This window comes from Talpa occidentalis, unplaced genomic scaffold, assembly GCF_014898055.3.
Source record: "Talpa occidentalis isolate TD23 unplaced genomic scaffold, MPIMG_talOcc4v2.1 talOcc4.16, whole genome shotgun sequence".
NCBI lineage: Eukaryota > Metazoa > Chordata > Mammalia > Eulipotyphla > Talpidae > Talpa > Talpa occidentalis.
The window spans coordinates 47,210,259-47,238,057 of record NW_023601653.1 but is presented as its reverse complement, the minus strand read 5'-3'; the positions used below and the strand labels follow the sequence as shown (position 1 = coordinate 47,238,057).

The window sequence follows — 27,799 nt, the reverse complement described above, 5'->3', positions numbered from 1 at the left end:
AAGCCCATGTATGCAGTAATTGTGGAAAAGGCCTCATTAAGAAGTCTCAGCTCGATGAGACTCAACAAAAACAAAGAAAATAATCCAGTCAAAAAATGGGCAGAAGAGCTAAAAAGAAACTTCTCTGAAGAGGAAATGCAAATGGCCAACAGGCATATGAAAAAATGTTCAACATCACTTGTAATCAGGGAAATGCAAATCAAAACTACAATGAGGTACCATCTTACACCAGTGAGAATGGCACATATTAAAAAAAAAAAACTAGCAACAACAAATGTTGGCGATGCTGTGGAGAAAAAGGAACTCTCCTGCACTGTTGGTGGGAGTGCAAACTGGTCCAACCACTATGGAGAGCTGTGTGGAGATTTCTGGACCTACTAAACATAGAGCTTCCATATGATCCAGCAATTCCACTCCTAGGTATTTACCCAAAGGACACAGAAACATCAATTCCAAAGAGCACCTGCACCCCTATGTTTATAGCAGCACTATTTACAATAGCTAAGCTTTGGAAACAACCCAAATGCTCAAAAATAGATGACTGAATCAAGAAGATGTGGTACATATACACCATGGAATATTACTCAGCATTCAAAACAAATAAACACATGCAATTTGCAGCAACATGGATGGAGCTAGAAGGGATCATGCTCATCAAAATAAGCCAGAAAGAAAAAGAAAAATACCAGATGGTCTCATCCATAGCAGGAATCTAGAAAACTTAAATAAGGGACGAGGAAAAAGAATAATTATAAGAAAGAAAATATCAAAATTGACAAAAAACTATGAACCAGAGACACTCTATGGTGGGTGGGGGCGGGGAAAGGAGGGCTTGGGGTCAAAATAAGGGGGTTATAATTGTATGGGGAATATAAAAAATAAAATTTAAATAAAATGTGAAAAATTAAAAAAAAGAGAATTCTCAGCTCACTGATCATCAGAGAGTTTATGTGGGAGAGAAACCTTATGGATGCAGCATATGTGCAAAAGTGTTTTCCAGAAAGTCCAGGCTCAATGAACATCAGAGAATTCATAAAAGAGAGAAATCCCTTATATGTTCTGATTGTGGAAAAATCTTCACTATGAAGAGTCGTCTCATTGAATACCAGTGGACTCATACTGGATAGAAACCCTATGCATGCAGTGAGTGTGGAAAAGGTTTCCCTGGGAAGCGTAATCTCATTGTACATCAGCGAAATCATACTGGAGAGAAGTGCTATGTATGCAGTAAATGTGGGAAAGGCGTCACTGGGAAGAGCATGCTTGTCATACATCAGCGAACTCGTACAGGAGAGAAACCCTTCACCTGCAGTGAATGTGGGAAAGGCTTCCCCTTGAAGAGTCGGCTGGTGGTACATCAGCGAACATATACTGGAGAGAAGCCTTACAGATGCAATGAATATGGGAAAGGTTTCATTGTGAATAGTGGACTGATGTTACATCAGCGAACTCATACCAGAGAGAAACCCTATATATGCAATAAATGTGGAAAAGGTTTTGCCTTTAAGAGCAACCTTGTGGTATATCAGCGAATTCATACTGGAGAGAAACCCTTTCTGTGCAGTGATTGTGGGAAAGGCTTCACCATGAAACGCTATCTTATCATACATCAGCAGATTCATACAGGAGAGAAATCCTATCTATGCAGTGAATGTGGAAAAGCCTTTGCCATGGAAACTGAGCTTGTTTTATAACAGCAAATTCACACTGGCAAAAAACCTTACACATGTGATGAATGTGGTAAAAGGCTTCTCTGTGAAAAGCCATCTAACTCTTCATCAGCGAACTCATACCTAAGAGAAACCTTTTATATGCGGTGAATGTGGAAAGGTCTTCTCCTCAAAGAGAAATTTTATTGTACATCAGCGAACTCATAATGGAAACAAACCAGAGTAATGCAATGAACAAAGTCACACCTTCAGGAAGAAAATATACCTTGTACAAGGACAGAGATTTCACCTGGGATAGACTTATTTCTATGTACTGAGGTCAGAAAATCAATCTCTTGTATTATCAGTCTCATTACCCACCAGAGAATTTGTCCAGCAGACAAACGATGTATGCAATCAATGTGAGAATACTTCTCAACATGAATTCAGCACTGACTATACAGCAAAAAACTTAGAAAAGTGAGACACCTGTGGGTTCAGTGATTGAGGGTTACCTGTCTTCTGTCTGTCCTTATTAAAAATGACAAGAAGAAAAATGTCGAAATCAAAGTACATAATCCTTGGCAGGGAACTCATGCAGGGGACACACCATGATGGTTTGGAGAATATACTGAACACCCTTGTGCTCCTAGCACACTTGAACATAGCCCATGTAGATTAGCCTGCAGCTGGGTTTTCATAATTTCCTATGAATCTGCATAGGCATGAAATTTAATGAATGCAGAGGATTTGCGAGTGCCTTCAGTGATCAGTGAATTAACTTCACATCCTGTGTCAAAGTAAACAGGAGAAACATCGATACATTCAATATAGAAAGTCTTGAAACATTTCTCCTTATCTCTGAATCGCACATACTGAGATAAATCTTAGGAATGAAAGACTAGAATGCCTGAGGGTTAAGAACGTCTCTCATCAGGGATCCCAATAATCATACAGACAGCGAGCTCAGACACAGTAGCAATAGAATGACTGGGAAAACCTTTGCTTGGAAATGAAATTTCTACCATTGTTCTCTATTTTCAGGTGGTGAGGAATATGACAGGACTTCATACATTTTGCCTCATCATTTATCATAAATCCATACAGAAACAAAACTTAAGAGCACTATGTATGGGATAACCATATATAGTGGTTATATAGCAAAATATCAGAGTCTATGACAGATTGTCATGGAAATGTACAATTGAGAGTTTGCCATCACAAATCTATACTGCACCTGATAGCCATTTTGGAATAGGATATTTTGAGCCATATGGTCAGTGATTTGATCATTTAAAAGTGGGCTATTAACTCCCTCTTTCCCTCTCTCTCTCTTAAAAGGACAACTTTATTAGGAAAAGGAGAAAGAAAAAAGAGACACCTTCATAGTCACAGGTGGGCAGGAGAGCTACCTACATGTGGACTGTTCTCATCACAGATGAAATTTCAATGTTACATACAATGTAGGGGTGTTCCCTGCCCACCTCGATTCATAATGTGATCCACTCTTGCACTTATTAAGCTCTTAATTTATCTCCTTAAGTCAGGTATACTTCAAAAGAAAAAGGAATATATGCATCAAGCAATCCAACATACTTAGCTGTATTTATCCAAGTTTATAAGTAGCATTAAGTAGTTCCCCAAAACACCTTAAATATGATTTTTCTACAATTTGTTTTTAAATAATCTTTGGCTCCAATTATAAAATACATGGAGTACCTGAGTGAGTATCTTTACTCTGCTTCAGTAATATTATCTTACATAACCAGAATGCACCATCGAAACCAATAAAATGGCCTTGATACTATTAAAGAAACTATAGACCTTTTTGCATTACACTCATTTTTGCATGTGTTAATTTGTGTTTTGTTGATAGAGTTCTAAGATATTTTTATCACAGATAGATTTCTGTCAATTCCACCCCAACCAGTATGCAGAGTTATTGCAACAACAAAAAGAAATAGCCTGTGTACCCCTTTATAGTGACCCCCCACCCTGGAGACCATCTGTCAGTCCACTTGCAGTCTGACTTTTGTCATCTCAAGAATGTCACTGAGGTGAAATCCCATCTGTAATCTTTGAGCTAGGCCTTTATCCCACATAGCCAGTTGTCCTCCAGATCCATCCAATCTCTTGGATGTGTAAGTAATTCCCCTTCCTTACCTCATAATATTCCCTTTCCCTTCACACTTCGGGGACATTTGAGTTGCTGTCAATGTTTCACCATTATGAATAAAAACGCTGTGGAACCTTTGTGGACCCAACTGTGTGTGAACATTTTTGGTTTCTTGGGGCTATCCAGGTGTCATATGTTAGGTTAATCAGACTGCACCAACCTTGCCAAGATGGCTGCACCCATTGACGTTCTTGTCAGTGGTGGGTCACGCTCCAGTTATCTCAAGTCCTTTCAACATTTGAAATTGCCCTCTTTGGTTTTAGCCCACCTGTCACAGGTAGCCTTGATTTTACAATTGCAAAATTGGCTATCTTTAAAAAAAATGGTGCACAATCGGAAGGCAACAAAAAAAGTGTTGAAGGTATGAGAGAGGTATCTTAGAAAAATGTTATGTGCTGTAATGACTTGCTTTAAAAATATCAGTAGTGTACTTCTGTAAAACCAAACTTTAATTTATTTTTCATTTGCAGTCGAGACTCAAGGATTCTTAAACTGCTTTTACTAGTTCTGGATGACAAAGACTGTTGAGGTAATCTAAAATCTTGGTTCTCTTTTACCCTCATCTTGGTTAACTGAAAAATATTGTTCTGTCAACATTGTTGAGCAGTGTAAACACAGATCTACTTTTAAAAACCTCTAGTTATTACTCTGGGGAATTTGGTGTTGTTTTATAAAAATCTCCATAATTTATTAAGCATGTGATAATTTTTTTCTTGAAATTACTTTTCAGAAATAGTAAAGCTTTTGTTTTTGTTTTTAAAGATTGATTGATGCATACAAGAGCTGGGGTACAGGCCAGAGGTGTGAGGGATGAGAGGACTCACCAGAGACTGAGTGGGGAACAGAACAGGCAGACTGACAAAAATGCACTGCTAAGGGGAGCAGCAGATGAGTCAGGAGAGATCTGCTGCGCCATGTGGGTTGCTCCCTGGCCGGCGGGGGGGATGGTGGGGGGAACAAATTCGTGCTGCAGTGGCTGCTGATAGCTTCATAGATTGTGTCTTAACTCCTTGCGCTGCCAGGGAGTCCCCTAATGTTTTGCTTTTTATCTCCAGAGAACGTGTCTTTAAACTGGGCTATGATCTTAGCAGTGGTAATTGCATCTTTTATGAGCAAACTGGAACATTTGTTTTTTCTTTTCTCATCCCTCAAAATGTGTAAGCAATATTTGTACTACTCAAGACAATGTCTATCTTTGCATAATTACAATGTCTATCTTTGCATAATACAGTAGGAAATTTTATCTCTCCTTAAACTAGAAAATTAAAAACCTGTTTTGTTATAAGGCTTTGATTGAGATTCTTCTGGGAGTAAAATTTGAGCTGAGCTTAGAAGAGCAAATCAAGAACAAAGATTGTGCAAATAGAGGTAAAATTATTTAAAATTAGATTTGGTTTACTATTTTACAGAACTGGGATGATGGTAGAGAAAAATGATGTCTCAGTCATTGTTTATAATCGTCTCTGGTCCTCTTCAGGGAGGGCTGTACCCTACATGCCATCCTCTTGAGGAAGGGAAAAAGCCATCCCTGTTACACTGAGGACTATGAGGTGTTGTACACCTCATTACAGCTACACCGCCACCAAGGCTTTCACACCACATCAGGAACTGTGGCACCAGCAAGTGCAGGCTTTCCATGGTAAACCCCTCACCACCAGGACCCCGCTCGGCAGGAAGCCCCCAAAAGACACCAGGCCCTTTCTCCCACAGAAGTGGAAGGGCATGTCAGAGAGTGGGGGTCATGATGCAGTTACAATGACTGGTCTCTCAGATAAGCATGAGCTAGTTTGTCTGACTGTCCAGAGACAGCAAATGGCGGGGGCGGGGGTGGAAGGAGGGGTAGGGGAAGATTGCTTCCTTTCGGGGTTTGCCCCGAATGCCTTTGTGGCAAAACTGCGGAGGTAAAAAAAAGGTGCCTATGGGAGTGTGGGCTTCTCCTAGCTGCCTGAGGGTGGGCACCTGGGGGAAGGGATGGGCATACTTAAGCAGCACACCTGAGCCTGGGGGGCTGCGAAAATAAAGGCTGTTGCAGAGAGCAAGGAGCAGAAGAGGAACAACTGGAGTGCAGCAGCTGAAAATGAAGTAGGGGGAATGAGGGTCAAGGGTCCAGGGAGTTGAGGGTCCAGGGGGTTTCTGGCGCCCCCTACCGACTGTTCTGAAAAAAAGGTCACTTTTGCGCCTGCGCAGTTAGGTGGGCGGGGTCTGGCTCACCCAGGGCAGAGCCTGGGGCTCATCAGCGCTGCTGGGCCAGGTGAGGCCTTTTCCCCTTCAGTGATGCGGGTTGCCCAGGGCTTGCGTGCCGGCCTATTTGCGATTTTGGGAGGGGGCGCGGTCACCTCTTGTCTGTGGCTACAGAGGGTGTCCTCCCTGACAGTGACCTCGCCCCTCCGCCTAGGGCATCTTTGGGGCACAGCCTGCCCCTGGGGGTGTGAGTGAGAACAGAGGGTGCAGGTGTCCCCAAGGGGGTAGAGGGCCCCCGACCCCCAACCAGCGCCCCCTACCGGCGGTTCTGAAAATGTCACTTTTGCGCCTGCACAGTTGGGTGGGCGGGGTCCGGCTCACCGGGGCGGAGCCTGGGGCTTCTCACTGCTGGGCCAGGTGAGGCCTTTTCCCCTTGAGTGATGCGGGTTGCCCCGAGCTTGCGCGCGGGCCTATTTGCGATTTTGGCCGGGGGCGCGGTCACCACTTGTCTGTGGCTACAGGGGGTGTCCTCCCAGACAGTGACCTCGCCCCTCCGCCTAGGGCATCTTCGGGGCACAGCCTGCCCCTGTGGGGTGTGAGTGCGAGTGGAGGGTGCACGTGTCCAGGCGCCAGGGGGTGCTAGGAGGGTTCGGGGAGTCCTGGAGATGTAGCAGTTGGACATTGGGGAGTGGCGGCGGGAGTGGAAGTGGTGGAGCCGCGGACTCCAGGAGCGCCCGCCCTGGCAGAGCGGGCCCGCGGGCCGAGGAAGAAGCCCCGGGGGCAAAGCACAGGAGGGGGAGCGCGCCGCCTGGTGGTGAGGCGGGGAAATGTGGGCAAGCGGGGAATCATGAGGAGGTGCAGGGGCGGGTAAGGCCGGGGCGGGCGGAGCGGGAGGCCCCTTCTCTCACTGTGGCGGGGGGCAGCGGGTTTCAGGGGGGCCCTCTGTGGCCGCGGGTCATTGTTCCCCAGCGTGTTTTTAATTCACATGGACACGATCTGCTGTTTTAATGGCTGTGGAAATTTTAGGTTAATAGTATTTTCAGAGATGTGTGCTGTTTGCCTCCATTTCTGTTTGATTTTCTAAACTCCAGCCGCAGCAGGACGGGTGATGGCGCCCCCGTGAGCACCCTTGGGCTCTCCCGCTTGCCCCAGGCCTGGAGCGCGCTCCCCTACACCCGCCTCTGCAGCCCCGCCTCCCTCCCTGCAGCCGCGCCCCCTCCCTGTGCTGCCCCGCCCCTCCTCCTGCTGCTGCAGCCCCTCCCCTGCTCCTACACCTGCAGCCCCTCCCCTGCTCTTGCAGCCCCTCCCCTGCCTCTGCAGCCCCGCCCCTGCCCCTGCAGCCCCGCCCCTGCTCCTGCAGCCCTTCCCAGCCCCAACACTGGCTCCTGCCTCCCCAGTGGCTGGGCTCCCCTTGACACTTGCTTCTCCGGACTTGGGGTGACGTTCTTGCCTGTGAGAACCCCGTTTCTTCAAGAACCACCCCAGAACGAGGGAAAGGTGACGACACCTCCCTGCCCGTGGCTGACTGCAGAGCGGTGAGTCAGGGGACCCAGGGCTGGGCGGGCGGGCTGGCTGTGGAGAGATTTGCGCGGGTCATTTTGGGTCCTGGAGGAACATGGGGGTCAGGACATTCGAGTGTGACCCTGAGGGTGTGCGGCGCCCCTGAATCCCCCGTGTTTGCTCCCAGCGCCTCCCTGCTGCACACTGATCAACCCCCGGATGGGTTTTCTGGGCTCTCCGTTCTGTTCCATTGATGTGTGTGTGTTTTATCTCTGTGGACTTAGAATATAATTTGGGGAATGTATTGTAAACTTTTCTGGGGCTGACACCCCCCTCCCCATGCCAAGTCTAGCAGGCAGGAGGGCAGAGTCGAGTCCCAGTCTCCCGGGGTGCAGGTTCTGACCCAGTGGGTGGCGTGGTGCCTGGGGCTCTGCATTTCTTACGGGGTCTGAGATGCTGCCTGTGCTGGGCCTGGGCCCACGTCTGGGGGCCGAGGCATCAATACCTGTCGTGTGGGTGATGTGGCCATTCAGAGCCTTGAAGGGGGATTTGACCCTGAAAACTGCCTCATAAGGTGACTTTACAATAACCCTTGAATAGAATCCAGACTTTCCTGAGCCTTGAGTGACCAGGAGCCACACGGCCTGCCATACTCTGGCTACAAGTCTTTGGTTTTCTAAAATGGGTTATTATGAACCGATTCAGTGTATTAAAAGCAGTGGCCCTCTCTGCATCACTGAAGGACCAACCCGAGAAACCCCGCCGCTGTGACAGCTGGGCATAGACACCAGTCAGGGTGGAAAGTTTCTTCATGGGGAGTATGTGAGACGCTGAAGGGCCCTTTTCTAAGCTCTTGAGATCTTTTCTCTATAGATGGTGCTGAGAGGATTCCTCCTATTTCAGGGATTGTGTAAACCACAGTGACTCATGTGGGAACTGGACATTTTGGAGATAATCCACTTTATCTTTTTTTTTTAAACTTTTGTTTATTTTTTCATAGAAGAACTGGGGTGCAGGCCAGAGATGTGGGAGGTGAGAGGATTCACCAGAGACACAGTAGGGAATAGAACAGACAGATCTACTGAGATACACTGCTGAGGGGAGCATCAGGTGAAACAGGAGAGGTCTACTGCACCATATGGGTAGTGCCCTGGCCAGGATTGAACTCAGACCATTGTGGTGACAGCACTGAGATTTAACCCCTAGGCCACTTGGGGGTGGGGAGGCTGCACTTTACCTTTTAATGGGTTAAACTGATGTTACCTCCTTCCTTGCCAACCCCCCTGTTATGCTCACTTTGGAGAGAAGTTGAATTTCTCTGGAAAGGAGAAAGGAATCGGCATTTATTGAGCACCTGCTGGAGCAACAAATTAATCGCCTTAGGTATGTGATCTCCATTAATGATGCTGTAGAGATATTATTCCTACCCTGTAGTCATGGACCCTGAGGTCCAAAAGGGATCAGTGACTTCTCTGATATTCAAGAATAAGCACAAGGGCCAGATCTATTTGGACTCCCAAATAGATTTGTATTTTGTATTTTGTACTGAACCGGAGGTTTTAAAATGAAGGTAAATTGTAACCCTCTTGGAGGCCAGGGAGAGGGAAGGTGTGCGGGCGCCCCCACCCATCCTCAGAACAGGTCCTTGGGCGTTGGGCGTCCTCCTCCATAAGGAAGGAGCTTCGGCCTAAAACAAGTTAGAACAAAACTTTCAGGTGGTTTCATTGCACCATGTGAAGATGCTGCCATTAATATTGAACGTGAGTGACTTCATAGTTTTAGAATGGCTCTAATCCCAAACAGGATTGCTACTCGTAAGAGACTACAGTTAAAAATAGCCTTTTTTCTAATGATTCACACGCAGCAGGCTTAATTGCTGCACCTACCAGAGAAAATTCCTAGAGATGTAGAACAATTGGTGAGGAGGGGGTGCCTCGGCAGTACCTGCAGCATTGTTCAGGATGAGACCCCCTTTTGGAGCATTTATTTATTTATATTGGCTTAGGGTCTTCCCTTTCCTTAAAGACCATCTCTTTTTTCCTTCTTTTCTTTCTTTTTTTTTTAAAAAAAATTGATTGATTGATTTATACAAGAACCGGGGTATAGGCCAGAAGCGCGGGAGGGTGAGAGGAGTCACCAGAGACAGAGCAGGGAGCAGAACAGGCAGATCGACTGAAATACACTGCTGAGGGGAGCAGTGGGGGAGACTGAGAGGTCTGCCGTGTCATGTGGGCATCCCTGTGGCCAGTGGGGATCGAACCAGCACTGCAGAGGCTGCGGACAGCTTCACAGCGCTGCGCTCAACCGCCTGTGCCACCAGGGAGGCCCTTTTCTTCTTTTCTTACATAGTTGTTCATTTTTGTCTAGTTATTGGTTTCTCCCCTCAGGGGTGGTCCCCATAGTTCTCCCACCACCATAGCTCCCATGACCCATCACCCTGTGCTCTTCCCTCCCCTCTGTTCACCCCCTCCCTCCCCCTCCCTGCTGAATGCCTCAGGTCTTGGTAGCCTGGAGGGTTGTCTTTTTCATTACCTTTTGTTCTATTTCTCTATATTTCACATGCAAGTGAAACCATCTGATATTTACCTTTCTCCTGCCTTATTGTGGCTAGCATCACCCCTTACAGGTCCATCCATATCACCACAAGTGGCATGAATTTGTCTTTTTTGATTGCAGAGTAATATTCCCTGGTGTAACTATACCACAACATTTTGATCCATTTATTTGTTTTCTGGCATTTGACTTGTTTCCATGTCATGGCTATTGTAAATAGTGCTGCAATAAGCACAGGAGTTCAGGTTTCCTCTTCTTTTGTTTTTGTTTTTCTTTTTGTTTTTGTCCCTTAGGTAGATTTCTAGAAGTGGAATGCTGGATTATATGTAGATCTGTTTTCAGTGTTCTGTGGAACCTCCACACAGCTGTCAATAGTGGCTGGACCAGTTTGCGCTCCCACCAGCGGCATCAGAGGCTCCTTTTCCTCCACTGCTTCTCCAGCATTTGTTGTTTCCAGTTTTTCTTTTTTTATGTGGAGCCTTCTCACTGAAGTGAGGCGGTCGCTCATTGTGGTTTTGATTTTATTTCCCTGATATTAGTGATGGTGAATGTTTTTTCTATGCCTGTTGGCCATTTGCATTTCTTCTTTGGAGAAGTGTCTTTTTACCTCTGCCCATTTTCTGGACTGGGTTGTTTGTTTTTGTTGAGTCATGTAAGCTCTTTGTAGATCTGTGATATCAGTCCCTTAAGCTGTCATGCAGTGTGCCGATATTTTCCCAAATTCGGCGGGTGTCCCTGTGTTGACCATCTCTTGCTGTAGTCCCAGCTGTCTACATTCTCTCTGGTTTCCTTGCTTCTGGAGAAGAAACCTCAAAGATGTTTCTGAGGATCATGTCATTGAGTGTTGGCCTATGTTCCCTTCTGTATATTCTATGGGGCAAGGTTTCACATGCAAGTCTTTCACTCCCCCTAATTCCACCAGGCAGTTCCCAGGTCAGAAGCACTCCCATTACAAGCCCACCTGTGCACTCCTTCCTGGGGGACATGCCCTCTGCCCTTCAAGAAGCGCCAGGATGAGCTCGACTCTCACCTTAAATCTCTTCCCTCAGTGGCTTCGGTCCCCCAGGCAGGACCTTTGCACCTGTGCCCTGTGGTCCCCAACATCCTGGGACAGCCAGGATCCTGTATTGAGGGCACACACGCTCATATGGTCCCAAATCACACGAGCACACACTGGCAAGCACACACACACACATACACAAACACTCTCCCAACAGGTCAGGTAGGGCTGCCTGGGGCCTCAGTGTGCTGGTCAGTCCCTCCCCAGCCATTCTGTTACCTCGACAGCCCTGCTGGTCAATGCCCAGCAGAGGCCTGAGAATGATCCTGTTTCTTTTTTTTTTTTTTTTTTTTTTTTTTCCATTGAGGATCAAATTAATTTATTTTTTTTTATTTTTTTTTTTGGTCTTATTTTTTTTTTTTAATAAATTTTATTGTTATATTCCCCATACAATTGCAGCCCCCCCATTCTGACCCCAATCCCTCCCCGCCCACCCCCGCCCCCCTAAAAGTGTCTCTGGTTCATAGTTTTTTGTTGATTTTGATTTTCACTTTCTTATAGTTATTCATTTTCCTGGTCCCTTATTTAAGTTTTCTAGATTCCTGCTATGAGTGAGACCATCCGGTATTTTTCTTTTTCTTTTTGGCTTATTTCGCTGAGCGTGATCCCTTCCAGCGCCATCCATGTTGCTGCAAATTGCATGTGTTTATCTTTTTTGAATGCTGAGTAATATTCCATGGTATATATGTACCACATCTTCTTGATCCAGTCATCTATTTTTGGGCATTTGGGTTGTTTCCAAAGCTTAGCTATTGTAAACAGTGCTGCTATAAACATAGGGGTGCAGGTGTTCTTTGGAATTGATGTTTCTGTGTCCTTTGGGTAAATACCTAGGAGTGGAATTGCTGGATCATATGGAAGCTCTATGTTTAGTAGGTCCAGAAATCTCCATACAGCTTTCCACAGTGGTTGGACCAGTTTGCACTCCCACCAACAGTGCAGAAGAGTTCCTTTTTCTCCACATCCTCGCCAACATTTGTTGTTGCTAGTTTTTTTAATATGTGCCATTCTCACTGGTGTAAGATGGTATCTCATGGTAGTTTTGATTTGCATTTCCCTGATGACAAGTGATGATGAACATTTTTTCATATGCCTGTTGGCCATTTGCATTTCCTCTTCAGAGAAGTTTCTTTTAAGCTCTTCTGCCCATTTTTTGACTGGATTATTTTCTTTGTTGTTGTTGAGTCTCATCAGCTCTTTGCATATTTTTGTGATCAGTCCTTTATCATTAGTGTTGGGTGCAAAAATGTTCTCCCAGTTGGTGGGGTTTCTCTTTGTTTTTGTTATTGTCTCTTTTGCTGTGCAAAAGCTCTTTAATTTGATGTAGTCCCAGCTGTTTATCTTTGCCTTCACTATCACTGCTTTGGGTGATGTGTCTGTAAATATGTCTTTGATGTGCAAATCACGTAGTGTTTCGCCTATATTTCCTTCTATATATTTTATGGTTTCAGGTCTTATGTCTAGTTCTTTAATCCATTTTGAGTTGATTTTTGTGTATGGTGTGAGGTGGTGGTCAAGCTTCATTCTTTTGCATGTAGCGACCCAGTTTTCCCAGCACCATTTATTGAACAAACTTTCTTTGCTCCAATGCATATTCTTTGCTCCTTTGTCAAAGATTAGTTGACCATAAATCTGTGGGTTTATTTCTGGATTTTCTATTCGATTCCATTGGTCTGTATGTCTGTTCTTGTTCCAATACCATGCAGTTTTGATGATTATGGCTTTGTAGTATAGTTTGAAGTCTGGGAGTCTGATGCCTCCATTCCCTTCTTTTTTTTTTTCAGGAGAGCTTTGGCTATTCGGGGTTTTTGGTGATTCCATATGAATTTCATCAATAATTGTTCTATTTCTTTGAAGAATGACATTGAAATTTTGATTGGAATAGCATTGAATCTGTATATTGCTTTTGGTAGGATGGCCATTTTAATAATGTTTATTCTTCCAATCCATGAGCAGGGGATGTCTCTCCATTTCTTTGTGTCTTCTTCTATTTCTTTTAACAGTGTTTTATAGTTTTCTTTGTATAGGTCCTTTACCTCTTTTGTTAGATTTATTCCCAAATATTTGATTTTTTTTGTTTCAATAACAAAAGGGATGGTCTTTTTGATTTCTTCTTCTTCAGATTTATTGTTTGTGTATAGGAAGGCTACTGACTTTTGCGTGTTGATTTTGTATCCTGCCACTTTACTGAACTGATTGATGAGTTGAATTAGCTTTTCTGTGGAGTTTTTGGGGTTCTCTATGTATAATATCATATCGTCTGCAAATAAGGAGGACACTAATATCCTAAATGTATGGGATGCAGCAAAAGCAGTAATAAGAGGAAAATATATAGCAATAGAAGCTCACATCAAGAAACAAGAAAGAACGCAAAGAAACAACCTCATCTCGAAGCTCAAAGATCTAGAAAAAGAACAACAAAAAAACCCCAAAACCAGTAGAAGAAAAGAAATAATAAAAACCAAAGCATAAATAAATGAAATTGAAACTAAAAAAACAATCCAAAAGATCAATGAAACCAAGAGCTGGTTTTTTGAAAAAATCAATAAAATAGACAAACCCTTAGCCAGGCTCACAAAGGAAAAAAGGGAGAAAGCACAAATAAACAGGATCATCAATGAAAGAGGAGAAATCACAACGGACACAGCAGAAATCAAAAGAATAATCAGTAACTACTATGAACAGTTATATGGAAACAAGTTTAACAATCTAGAGGAGATGGACAAATTCCTACAACTCTACAATCACCCAAAGCTAGATAAAGAAGAAATAGAACACCTAAACAGACCAATTACAATTAGCGAAATTGAAATGGTAATAAAAAACCTCCCCAAAAACAAAAGCCCAGGACCTGATGGATTTACAAATGAATTCTACCAAACATTCAGAGACGAATTAGTGCCTATCCTTCACAAACTCTTCCAAAAAATTGAGAAGGAAGGGACAATACCAAACACGTTTTATGAAGCCAACATTACACTAATACCAAAACCGAACAAGGACAACACAAAAAAGGAAAACTACAGGCCAATCTCCCTAATGAACACTGATGCAAAAATCCTCTATAAAATTTTAGCTATCAGAATCCAACAATGTATCCATAAGATAATTCACCACGACCAAGTTGGATTCATTCCAGGGGCACAAGGATGGTTTAACATCCGAAAATCAATCAACGTTATCCAACACATCAACAAAAAGAAATATAAAAACCATATGATAATATCAATAGATGCTGAGAAAGCTTTCGACAAAGTGCAACACCCATTCATGATAAAAGCCCTTGAAATTCTGGGGATACAAGGAACATACCTCAACATCATAAAGGCCATCTATGACAAGCCAACAGCCAGTATCATTCTCAATGGTGAAAAGCTGAAAGCAATTCCATTAAGATCTGGAACAAGACAAGGATGTCCACTCTCACCATTGCTTTTCAATATAATACTGGAAGTCCTAGCCAGGGCAATAAGACAAGAGAAAGACATCCAAGGAATCCAAATAGGAAAAGAAGAAGTCAAACGATCCTGTTTCTTTCTATCAGACTTTGATAGATTTTTTTTTCCTGCCCCACTGGAACCAGCCATCTAAGCGGCAGCAGCCGACAGCAGCAGTGGTGTTCTCTCACCCTGCTGCTCCAGCACAATCAGTTGTGGTAGCTGCTGCTCAGGGCTCAGCAAATGCCCTTTTACTTCCTCGGTTGTGGAATGAAGAATTCATGCACCACTTATGCGGACCAACCAGCCATAGGACTGATAGAAGATCCATTCGGACTTGTGGGTGCGGCAACCTGAAAATAAATAGTATAGAAGCAAAGCCAAGGGAAACTATCCCAACCTCCATGCTCTGTTCCAGCAGACACTCTCTTCCAGGCTCCAAACTCTGTTCCTGGCATTTGTAGGAAACAGAGAGACGAAGGAGCAGAAGCCAACATGTAGCAGCCAAGCTCCGAAGAGGTAAGAGAAGCCAAAGACTGTCAGAGACTGGACCTGTCTCTGACATTGCTGAAACAAGCACCAGAGGCTCGGGCCTGCTGTGTGTTGTTGGTATAGTCCAACAACTCACAAAGAGCTGTTCACACTTGCTGCTCCTGACACTGCCTCTGGGGACCAGTAGTGACCATCACTACTGACCAGTGTGGCCTAGCTCTATTGACCGGTGACCAGTACTTCTGCTCATACCTCTGGTGAAACTCTCTGGACGAGATTACCAGCCACTCACAGTGGCCCCTCTTCTCCTCCTGTCTGTAAAATATACCACATGCTTATTTTACCAGAGCCTGAGGTGTCTTCCAATTGCGAGTGCTGTGTCTTTGTGTCTTTTTGGAGGCTCTCTTGTGATAGGGCCCGCTGAGGTGAGGGTCTTTCCTGCCTCTCCCAGTATCCATCCCCCAGCCTACCTGCCCCTGTTTCAGTTTTGGCATTCTTTCTGGGGACTGCCCTTGGGTTCCTGGGAACATAACATGTTGTCGGTTCCAGGGTCTCCAGGCAAGTGAGCTGGCTCAGGTTTATGTCCATTGTGTCTGCCTGATGACCATTTTTATTAGTTCCATGTGGCTCACCGAGGGGTTTGTGGCCAAAGCCTGGATCCTCTTACCTGGCCTTCGTCTTCTGACAAGAACACCAGCATCCCTGCCCTGTGGCTTTCTCCTCTTGTCCAGCCCTGTCCACTCCAGTGAAACCAACACAGCACCCAGGCCTGGAGCGACCAAGTGAAATCAGGTCCCATTTTGGGGTTCAGGGAGCTGGGGTCTGGTTGAACTGAGCTTTCGGAAGCTGAAGCTTCGGACACCTGGGGCTCAGGGCTCTGCGGCGGCCTTGGGAAGCTGGGACTTGGGGAGCTGGTGCAGAGGAGATGGGACCTCAGGGGTCTGGGTACTGACCACTCAACCTTCCTGCCAGGAGGAGACCTCAAACAGCCCTGTGCCCATCAGGCTCAATCTCACATGTGCCTCAAGGGAAGAGGAACTCACTCTGTAGGGTGGTCATGGGGTGAGCCCAGATATCCCTGCTGCCCCTGAGCCAGGCCTGTCTCTTCTGGGGCTCAGGCTCACACTGGATGGAGGGTCATCCAGGGGCATGAACCAGCACTCACCCTGACAGGCCTGGTCTGCTCTGCCTCCTCAGGGCACTGAGGGGGAGCCTCCAAGTTCTCAGGGTTCTGACCCTGTTGACTTGCCCTGAAATCCCTGCCCTGGAGTAGGGATCTGGGGACTGGGTGCTAATCTAAGTTGTGGAGTCCAAGGGTGGGGCTGCCAGGTCCAAGAGTGGGAGATAGGACATCTCTGATGTGTCTGATTCTCCTCCTGTGTCGTGTCTGCTGTCTGTCTCTCACTTTGTGTCTCTGTCATTCTGTCTCTCTCTCTCTGTGATTCTCTGTCTTTAGCAGGAAGCTCAGGGTCAGTCAGTGGCAATATTGGATCCTGGACTTTGGGATGATGGTTGAGAATGGGTGGTGTGTCCAAGAGCTCTGGCAGGTGGGGCAGGTATCTCAGAAGGTGAACCTAGATCCTGAGTGGCTGCAGGCCTTGGCAGGGGTGTCTGCAGAGTCAGGTGGTTGTTGCTGTACGTGGGACAGGCTGGGGCACCCGGGCCCCTTCATGGGCAAAGGTTCCAGTACTGCTGATGGAACAGACCTGCCAGGAGGGACACAGCCTGAAGATTGTCCCAGTGCCCTTAATCGTGCAAGGCAGAATAAGAAATGCCTGTGTAGGGAATCTCTTCTTAGCACATTGTCTCTGGAGTCCCATGCCCTAAAGAGCCTGGAAAGAGCTCTCTTGGGGTCAAACCTGCCTAGGAAGTGGCAGAGGTGCCTAGAACAGTGTCTTGGGCTGAGCTGCCTGGTGCTCTTAGGCACCCTGGAACCACCGTGCTGACTGTGCCTGGGATGCCCACCTCTGCCTTCCTGACTGGGAATAGCAGGACTGTGGTGGTCCTGCCTTAGCCCTGCTAGAGAGCTGCTTCCAGGATGGGCCCCAGTTCTCAGGTTGTTAGGGGGAAAAGGATGTCCCAAAGCTAATTCCATATAGGCTTTGTGGACTCCACCCCCACCCCAGGTCAAAGCCAAAGACACTGGGAACTCCAAATCCCATCACCACCAAAGGGAAGGTGGCTGGGACCTGAGGGTGGGGTTAAGCAGCCAGGTGGATATAAAAGGCAGACACGTGGGCTTTGGGGACCCCCCCATTCTTGGCTCTCCGCCAGCTCGCAGCATCCAGCCAGCTCTGAGAGTGACTTTGGGTTTCCAGGTCGTCGGATCGGGTAGGATGCATTAAAGACTTTATTTCCCTATTTTCTCCCTGAGTTGTACATTTTCCTTATTTCCTTTTCTCTTGTAAATAAACCTTTTATTAACCTTTTTGTGTGTGTCTGTAGTAGAGTATTCATAAGTCCCTTTAAAGCACGCGGGTGAGGACCCACAACCAGGAACCCGTTTAATATCAGGTTGCTCTATAACAAGGTGACTACCTGTTGCTCTACGTTGATAGGCCATAGCATCTGGTGCTGACACGCCTTCATCCTGACAGGCTGTTCCTGAAGCTCTTTCTCTTGCAGGAAGTCTGAGGGCCTGGGCTCTGCAGGCCGTGTGTGCAGGCGCTTTCCTGCAGAGAGGGCCTGTGTGATTCTGCAGCAGAGGGCAGATGCTGTATTCACCCACAGAACACTGGGTGAGCTATTTGCCTGCTGGTTGTGTCCACATAGGTCACCCCCTCCAGGTCTCATTGCTGTGACCACAGACACAGCCAGCAGGCCAGTCTGGAGGCTGCATGAGGTGTGAACACTATGATGGCCTCCTCTTACCAGAAGTTAGGGGACTCCTGCAGGAACAGCAGTGAGCAGGTATGTGTCTGCTGGTAAAAGCATCCTGGACCCATGGTGGTGTGGAGTTGGAGCCACTGGCTGGTGCCCAGGGGACAGCATATGTCAGGAGGCCTGCAGGTGTCTCAGTCCAGAACTGATCTCACTGGGCCCTTGAACTCCCATAATCCCCAAGTTGCCCAACCCCTGTATGCAGCATGTCCCTTCTCACAGGGGTGTGTGGTGAGGATGGGTGCCATGTGCAAAGTCTGAACTTGCTATGTTTTACGTGGTACCCACCATGATACATGATTTCAAATACCCTGTGTGCCTGAACTGAGGACCAAAATAAACAGGTGTGTACTCAAGTGGCATGACCAGGCATGTTGTTGAGAACTACTGTCTGTGCAGACCTGCACCCCAGAGATCTTTGAGGAGATAGTTGATGGGTTCTACTATTCTAATTCCCTAGACAAGTGGCAAGAGCCCAGACTGCCAACAATGTCCAGCGCTGATCTGAGGGGAGAACGGTGCTTGGGGGTCTCCAACCCAGGATACAGAGATGGTCAGGGCAGCCCAGCACCCAGACTCACATCAGAATCCCATGTGAGTATCCCACCCCCACCATCTCTGGAATCTGTTCCCCTACTCACCACCTGGGTGGGGCAGGGAGAAAGACGAGTTCACACGTGTGTGGACACAGCAGAAAACAATTAATGATGTCTTCAGGTTTCCTGAGTTCCCATTAGCTTTTCAGTTCGCTGCTCTCCTCCCTGCCCTCACTCCCCACCCCATGTGTGCTGTGTGCATCATCACCACTGCTCTCGCACACATCTCTAAGCCACACCCACCATCGCACTTTACAGGGAGACTCACATCCAGGGAGGGTGGGGATGGGCAAGACTCTAACTCCCTGTGCCTCTTCTTATCTCACAGGAACCATCAAATCACTACAGGCCACCAGGACGGGAAATGAGGGATACTCATTCATAATTTTCCAGAAAGTATCTCCTTTGCCAAAGCTATTCTGTCTTGAGATGCTGCTGGCATGTGACAGTGTTCAGTTGCATTCATTTCAGCAGCATTACTCACAACACCTAATGTCCTAGTAGGTTGTGTTACTTTCTGAGCCTTCCCACCACAAACTGACAGATGAGGACGAAGCACCCTGATTCCTCCTGGCCTTAACTCAGGCTGTCTCTGGGTGGAGCTCCAATCAGGGCATAGGAGGAACTGATGAGTGGTGCAACTCCTCCCTCTCCCTGGCACTGGAGCAGGGGCATTAGGCCACACACAGTATCCTTCGCTGCTCTGGGGTAAGAATGGGCACAATGAGGTCTCCCTCCAAGGATCCAGGTAGTATTTGGGCTGGCCCATGGCCCAGACATGAATGTGGGGCTGCCCTGGCTCGTCTCGTTTGTGCAGTGACCTTCCCACGAAGCTTGCCCCATGGGTCAGGAGCAGACCTGAGTGGGGGTTTAGTTGTAATGAAATTCCGGAGTTTCTGTTTGTCAGGGAAGGTCCTTATTCTTTCTTCATAGAGGAAGGAAAGCTCTGCAGGATAGAGTATTTTTGGTTGGCATTTGTTGTCTTGGAGTTTGTTGACTATGTCCCTCCACTCTCTCCTTGCCCATAGTGTTTCTTCGGAGAAGTCTGATGTCAGCCTGATTGGTTTTCCTTTGTATGTTACCTGTTTCTTCCCTCTTGTCAGCTTCGTTATTTTTTCCTTATCTTGTATTCTTGGGAGCCTTACTATTATGTGTCTTGCTGTATTTTTCCTTTTATCATGGAAGTTTGGTGTTCTTGCCTCTTGCATGTCTATTTTCAGCTCCTTCTTCATGTTTGGGAAGTTCTCTTCAATTATTTCCTTGAATATTGTCTCTGTTCTTATGTCTCCTCTCCTTCTGGGATTCCTAGTTCCCAAAGTCTTTCTTCATTCTTTTTCCTTCGTATTTCTCTTTCCTTTTCTGTTTTGGTTCTTTTTATTTCTATGTCCTCGAGAGTACTATTCGTACTATTTCATCTATTCTGCTTTCACTGCTTTTCCCAGATTTCTTTAGATCCTCCATTAATCCTTTGATCTCCTGCATTTCTTTCACTTCCCTTTTTAGGGACTCAATTTCATTCTTCTGGTCGTTGATTATTTTTCCCATGTTGTTGATTATTTTTCCCATATCCTTTATGACTTCTTTCAGTTTTTTAAACATAGTGACTTTCAATTCTGTATCGGGAAGACTCATAAGTTCCTCTAGGTCATTGTTGTTGCAGTCTGGTGTTGCACTGTCTTTTTGTGGTGTGTCTTTCCCCCTGGGGATGTGCTTGGCTGCTTGTAATTTTTCTTCTCCCAGCTGCTTGTTTTCTAATTAGTCCTATGCGTGGGACAATGTGTCACTGGTACTGGCTGGCATCTTTTTGGTGCACTCTTTCTGGGATGTCGGAAACTGGTGGTCCAATCAAGTTCACCACTGTTATGCCCAAAGTCCAGTAGGGCAGTGGTACTGTGGATATGTTAATGGCTGATATGTCAATATGTTCTGGCTGCCCCAGAAAATCTCCTCCTTCTATATTTGTTTAATTCCAGAGGTGGGTCTTGTGGTCCCACAGACTGCTCTGGCAGTGGCTGGATTGCCCGCTGGGCTCCAAATTACTGGATCCCCCTCTGGGCTCCAACTTTCTGCCAGGTGGGGCCTGTCTTGTGGGGGCTTTCAGCTCACCTCTGCCTGTGGGTACAGCCCTTTCCCAGTTCCACACAGTCTAGGTGGGTTCCAGACACAGAGATCCCTGTTCTAAAATGGACAGCCAGGAGGGCCTTCCCTGCGCCCACAGTCTGCCCTGGCAGTGGCTGCATCTCCCTCTGGGCTCTGACTGTCAGCCAGATGGGGCCTGGCTTGCGGGGGCTTTTCAGCTCACTTCTGGCTGTGGGGACAGACCTTTCCCAGTTCCTCAAGTTCTAGGTGGGTTCTAGACACAGAGATCCCTGTTCTAAAATCATAAAGGTATATTTTATAATTGTAATTTTCCCTTTTTTTTTGTCAGTTGCTGACAACTTTTAGGGATATACAAAAGGAGGTGAGATGACATTTTTCTTTCCTAAATTCTCTGGCCACATGACTTGCCCTTGCCCCCACTTTTTCCATAACCTACAGCTCTCGTCAACATCACAGCCAAGTTTTATTTCTCTGTCTCGTGATTTTTTCCTTTAAAAAAATAGCACTGACTTGTCAGTCTAGGAAGCTAAGGCAAGAAGATGTCCTTGTTAGTGGACAGTGTAATAATATAATAGCGGAATAAATGATAATGGGAAATATGACATTGGAAAAAATTGTATCTACTAGAATTTCTCTTAGCAAGAATATTCTGTAGTTATACAAAAAGTTTATGGGGCCTTCTTCCAGCTTAGTCAGGTGATATTGCAAAGTGCCTTATTAGGTGAATATGTCTGTTAACTACAAGGAAGTAGAAATTAAAGACCAAAACTAAACTTCTCTACCAAATAGAAAAAATCCTCCTCCTCTGCTCCTCCTCCATGAAGACGTTAAGCATTTTTTCCTATACAAAAACTGATCAATTTTTTTTACAGATTTATTTTATTTATACAAGAGGGTGGGTGAGGGGATTCTCCAGAGACAGAGCAGGGAACAGAACAGGCAGACTGACGAAATACACTGCTGAGGGGAGCAGCGGGTGAGACAGGAGAGGTCTGCTCACCATGTGGGACCCTTGGCGGCCAGCAGGGATTGAACTGGCACTGCAGAGGCTGCAGACAGCTTCACAGCACTGTGCTCAATGGCCTGGACCACCAGGGACGTCCTGATCAAATTTTTAAAAATATGTCAAACATACACTATATTATAAACCTCCTGCTGACACTGTATATTAGCTTGTTCAAGATTTTGATGGGTCCTGCTCTCCTTCTGTCCCACCGAATTTTTTTTTGTTAGTATAATAAAGAGCAACTGGCACTATCTACATAATTATTTATTATTAATCAAGGAAAACTTTTTGTATAACTACAGAATATTCTTGCTGAGAGAAATTCTAGTAGATATAATTTTTTCCAATGTCATATTTCCCATTATCATTTATTCCACTATTATATTATTACACTGTCCACTAAGAAGGAGATCTTCTTGCCTTAGCTTCCTAGACTATAAGGTGGTACCTCAGCGTGGTTTTGAGTTGCATTTCCTTGATGATAAGGAATGTTGAACATTTCTTCATGTGCCTGTTGGCTTGCATTTCCTCTTTGGAGAAATGTCTTTTGGGTTCTTCTGCCCATTTCTTGACTCACATAGGCAATAAACTCACATAGGCAATAAACATAGCCAGACACATGACTTAGGACAAGTACTAGTACTATCAATTCAAAGAAAATGGTAAACTTCTGTACATATTTCTTCATTTTTGTTCCTCTAAATACAGACATAGTTTAATTAAACTAGAATTCTAATATAATGTGACCCTTCCATGGTTTAAGAAATAGTAGTTTTCCCTTTACAGTTGGAAAGGAGTGGTGAACAAAAGGATTAAGAAGGCATCAAAAAGAAATTTCCTCTATTTCACTATCTAGACCACTCTTGGTCTTAAAACTGAACCCCTGTCCATAGCCCAGAAAACCATATCATTGTACTCTACTATTGTGTCTCAGACTTATTTGAAAGGAAATTTACACCAATCTTTGTCTCTGACTACAAGTAATGGGGGGCGGGCATTGGACAGAGACCAAAAGCTTAATACTTTCACCTAAGTTTTGCCTTTTGATTCGGGTGCCTCCACTCAGATGATTTAGTGATTTCACTCAGATTATTTACAGGGTGGCCCTAGCTAAAGGACTTCTCTCCCATGGCCTGTCCTCGATTGTGTGGTCCACCATCTGGTGGCTGACAGTCCAGAACTCTTGACCACTTCTCTGTAGTGGTCCAGGGTTGCTCACCCATCACATGTGGACCTGTGTTGGGTGCAGGTTTGGGCTATAGCCAAACAAAGGGCATTTACCCATAGAGGACAGGTCACTGTTTGTGGTTCTCACCCATGCACAAAATTGCAAGAGACCTCAGGCTCCAGAGACAACAACCAGAGGGGTTTTTTTTAAAGATTATTTATTTATGCATACAAGAACTGGGGTACATGCCAGAGATGTGGGGGGTGAGAGGATTCACCAGAGACAGAGTGGGGAACAGAACAGGCAGACTGGCTGAAATACACTGCTGAGGGAGCAGTGGGCGAGTCAGGAGAGGTCTGCTGCACCATGTGGGTCTCCCTGGTCAGGGATTGAACTAGTGCTGCACTGGCTGCAGACAGCTCCATAGGTTGACCTTGTGCCACCAGGGAAGCCAACCATGGGATTTGTCAAATAGATGAAACAGAAAGCTCACGTAGTCATAAGTGGCCAGCAATCTTTTAGTGTCTAACTGAAGTACGAGCAGAGTACTGGTCCACACTGTCCAGTAGTGATGGTCAGCACCAGTGATCAGGAGTGCTGGTTAGCACTGGCCAGTAGGGATGGTCACTACTGGCTCCCTTGAGGCAGTGTTAGAGACACCTTGTTTCTTTGGGAGTGGTTGTATATGACACCCAAAACAAACAGGTCTTTGAGACCCTAAGCCTGGGGCCTTGGGAGCTCCTTTCAGGAAACAGAGAGACATAATTGGAAGACCTGTCTCTGACAGCTTCTCTCCTTCCTTGAAGGTGGGCCACTAGATGCTCTTTTCTTCTTTCGAGGTTGGTTTCTGGTTGTTGTTCTTCCTTTGGAGGCCAGGAAAGAAACTTCCCCTTTATTGTTGAGAGACTGAAATGGTGTTTCTCAGCTCCCTCCTACCCTGGCTTACGTGCTATCTTAGGGTGCCCCACTGACCAGAATGAGTGGACCATTTTTTGAATCCCATGACTAATTGGACCACTTAGTACCAATCAGCTCATAGCTCGCACCTGATTCGTTCTTGCCACCATCCAGGAAGTATGCACAACAGGGCAGTTGGTGGGTTCTGAGGAGTAACTGCCAGAGCAGGTTTGTGGAGGAGCAGCAGGGTAATAGATCAGCACTGCTGCTGCCACCTCCTGCCAAGGACACACCTGGGTGCTGGTGTCACCTGGGCCCCAGCAGGGTCTCCAGGGAATGCTAAGGCAAGTGCAGACTGGGAAAGGAGGAATGGGTTGGACTGATCTGGATCCTGACCTGGGGATTTTGGTTTCAGGAGAGGCTGCATCCTAGATGCTCCCTGCGGGGCTCCCCCAGAGCACAGGCCTGGGCATAGGCCCTGCAGTGTGGAAACTCAGTCCCTGTTGTGGTAGCACAGGAGCTGCCTGTGGTGTGGTCCCAGAGTCTAGTCCCCGACTCCCTGTTAGAAGCGACACCCCTACAAGTCTGCAGGACCTGCTAGAGCTTGGCTTCTCCCTCGTCATGGGGGCTGGCGTTCTCAGACTCATGGCATACCAGTGGCTGCTGACCTGCCATCCCCATTGTGTGCTCATTCTACCCCAGTGTGGAGGGGCCACTGGCAAATGTGGGTTCCCTTCAGGGGCTGCCTCTCCTTGCAGTGGCCTGTGTGCGTTCAGTCCCTGGGAAAGTATGGACGTGCTGGGTATTTTTGGGCCCCAGGACATGACTCTGACCCTGCCCGTGGGTGTAAGAACTATGTACCCATGTGGGGGCCATGCCTGCAGAGTCCACCATGTTCTTGGCCGGGCTGTGGCACGGGAGAGAAGGTGTGGCCCTCTGTGTACTGCTGGAGCCCCTTAAAGCCACAGTCACCCCCCAACATGTGTTCATATGCTTACTACAGGGATTTATTTATTTATTTATTTTAACATTTATCACTTTTTAAAATTTTTAAACAATATTTGCTTCCCCCACCCCCTCAGATTGAGTCCCCATAGACTTTCCTTCCCCAAGACACCCGTGCACCATCACCACAGTCCCCTGTGCTCCTCCTTCCCTCCCACTGATCCCTCTCCCTCCTCCTCCCCTGCAGTATGTCTCTGGTTTATAATTGTCTGTTTTTGCTTTGTTGTGTTTTGTACTGTTATTATTATTTTCTTTTACACTGATATCTTATTTGGTTCCCCTATATTTCTGTTATAAGTGAAACCATATGATATTTTTCTTTTTCCTTCTGGCTTATTTCACTGAGCATGATCCCTTCTAGCTCCATCCACGTTGCTGTGAATGGCGTAGGTTTATCTTTTTTGATGCTGAATAATATTCCATTGTGTATGTATACCACATCTTCTTGATCCAGTCATCTATTTTTGGGCATTTGGGTTATTTCCAGGTTTTACCTATTGTAAATAGTGCTACAATAAACATAGGTATACAGGTGTTCTTTTGAACACCTGTTTTTGTGTCCTCGGGTAGATCCCTAGTAGTGGAATTGCCGGATTGTATGGTAGCTCCATTTTTAGTAGACTGAGGAACCTCCAGACAGCTTTCCACAGTGGTCGGACCAGTTTGCACTCCCACCAGCAATGTAGGAGAGTTACTTTTTCACTGCATCCTCGCCAACATTTGTTGTTGCTTGTTATATATATATGTGTGTGTGTGTGTGTGTGCAATTCTTACTGGTGTAAGGTGGTATCGCAATGTGGTTTTGATTTGCATTTCCTTGATGATAAGGAATGTTGAACATTTTTTCATATGCCTGTTGGCCATTTGCATTTCCTCTTTGGAGAAATGTCTTTTGGGTTCTTCTGCCCATTTCTTGACTGGATTGTTAATTTTGTTTTTGTTGAGCCGTGTGAGTTCTTTGTATATCTTTGTGATCAGTCCCTTATCAATTGAATGGAGTGCAAAGATTTTTTTCCCAATCAGTGGGGTGTCTCTCTGTTTTGGTTAATGGCTCTTTGGCTGTACAGAAGCTTTTCAGTTTGATGTACTCCCAGGTGTTTATCTTTGCCTTCACTATCACTGCTTTGGGTGATGAGTCTTTAAAGATGTTTCTGAGATGTATGTCTTGTAGTGTTTTACCTATATTTTCTTCTATATGTTTTATGGTTTCAGGTCTTATGTCCAGTTCTTTTATCCATTTTGAGTTGATTTTTGTGCATGGTAGTGGTAGTGGTCTAGTTTCATTTTTTGCTTGTGGAGGTCCAGTTTTTGCAGGGATTTATTTATATTGCCTCCTCTGGATTCCCTGGGCTTTCCCGGAAAAAGTGCTGCTTCATAGATGGGCACCCCAAATTACTCAGTCCCTCTAAAACAGGTGGCGGAATTTGAAGTCACCATTTGAACTGGGGAGGAACAGAGCCAGCAAGCAGATGGGGTACAGGGCCTAGCCGAGGACGGTGAAAGCTGGGGCAGGGATTTACACTGGGGTGCTGCATTGTCTGAAAGTGGATAGTGGGGTGGATGCCCTGCTATCAAGGCTCTTATGGCCCAAGGAATGTGTAATTGAAATGAACCAACACAAACTTTATTAATATTCATAAGGTAAAAATAAACAAATCCATGAAAAATACATAAAATTAAAAAAAGATAAACCAAGAAAAAAATAGTTCAACTAGGGAGAGGGATATGGTTTCTTTCAATGTGAGGCAAGGTGGGAGGTGTTGGGAGGTTATGGCTGTGACAACTCTGGCCATGCAGGTGTGCTGGTTGCTGACCAGGGCATGTCCACGTTCTGGCTAGATCCTGGCCTGGAACTGGTCCCCGTAGCTGGGTTGGTGTTAGCTCACCTCTGTAGGAGTCTGACCTCGTGGTTCCTACAGCTGGGGTGGTGTTAGCTCCTGTCCTATGGGATAGCTTAAGCAGAGCCTGTTCTTCCTTCCTGAGATGGAGCTGGAGACACAAGAAAGAGGCAGTCACCCACCATCCCTTTCATGCATCCTTGCAGATACACGCACACCAGCACCCTCAGGGCAGCCCAGGCCTGACAATCCAGGTGTCTCTGCCTAATTCCACTAGGCAGCTCACAGGTCAGAGGTGATCTCGTTGCAGCCCCCACCAGCAGGGCTTCTCCAGGGGGACCTGGCCCCGCTCCTCCCAGAAGTGCCATGACCCAGATGCATCTCTTCTTCCTCCTCCTCCTTCAGGGGCTCCAGGTCCCTCAGTGGCACCAGATCTCCAGCAGCACCACATCCTCCAGAGGCTCCAGGGCCTCAGACAGGACCTGTGCACCTGAACCTGGTGCTCCCAGGCGCAGGTGCCCTCAGGTGCCTGCTGTTCCCCAGGCAAGTCCTGAACTTAATTGGGGATTTGGGTGGGCCCCAGGTTCCCTCAGGTCATCTCCTTCTCTGCAGATAGGTGGTTCCTCCTGAGATAAGAGCAAGAAACCTGTAGGAGTATTCCCCTCAGGCTGGAGAGCACTTGATGTGTGCATGACCATGACCCATCCTCCTGGGAGAACCATGACCCCACACCCCAGTACTCACTCACACTTACATGGCACACACATGACCACCCTGGCCAGCATACAGATTTGCACATACACTCACACCAGTTCTGTCAGAGCTGCCCAGGGTCCCAGCATGCTAGCCCATCCCAACCCAGAAGTCATGTTACCTCTGTGGCCCACTTGGCCAATGGCCGGCGAGGCCTGTTTAGTCTCCTGATTCCTTTTATCAGTGTTTGGTGAATATTTCGGTGGCCTTTCCAGGGCCCAGCACTCGGGGCCCTGGACACACATCAGAACATGGTGTCGGTTACAGGGTCTCCAGGCAAGAGAATGGGCTCAGGATTGTGTCTACATGTGGCAGCCTAGAATCCAGATACATGGGGCTCATCAAGGGGCATGATGTCACTCCCTATGTCCTCTACCTGGGCTTCCTCCTCTGACCAGACCCTCAGCATGCCTGGCCTGTTCCTGATGCCAAGGCTCAGCCACCCCAGTGACACCAACACCTTCCCCATGGCCCAGGGAGGCCTGGAGCAGCCAGGGTCCCATTTGGG

The 27,799-nt window shown here is 46.4% G+C and overlaps 1 pseudogene; it reads left to right on the top strand.

Annotated features, from left to right (window-relative positions):
* The first annotated feature begins 1,082 nt into the window (after positions 1-1,082).
* Positions 1,083-27,488, top strand: LOC119246950 (zinc finger protein 615-like; annotated as a pseudogene).
* Positions 27,489-27,799: the final 311 nt, after the last annotated feature.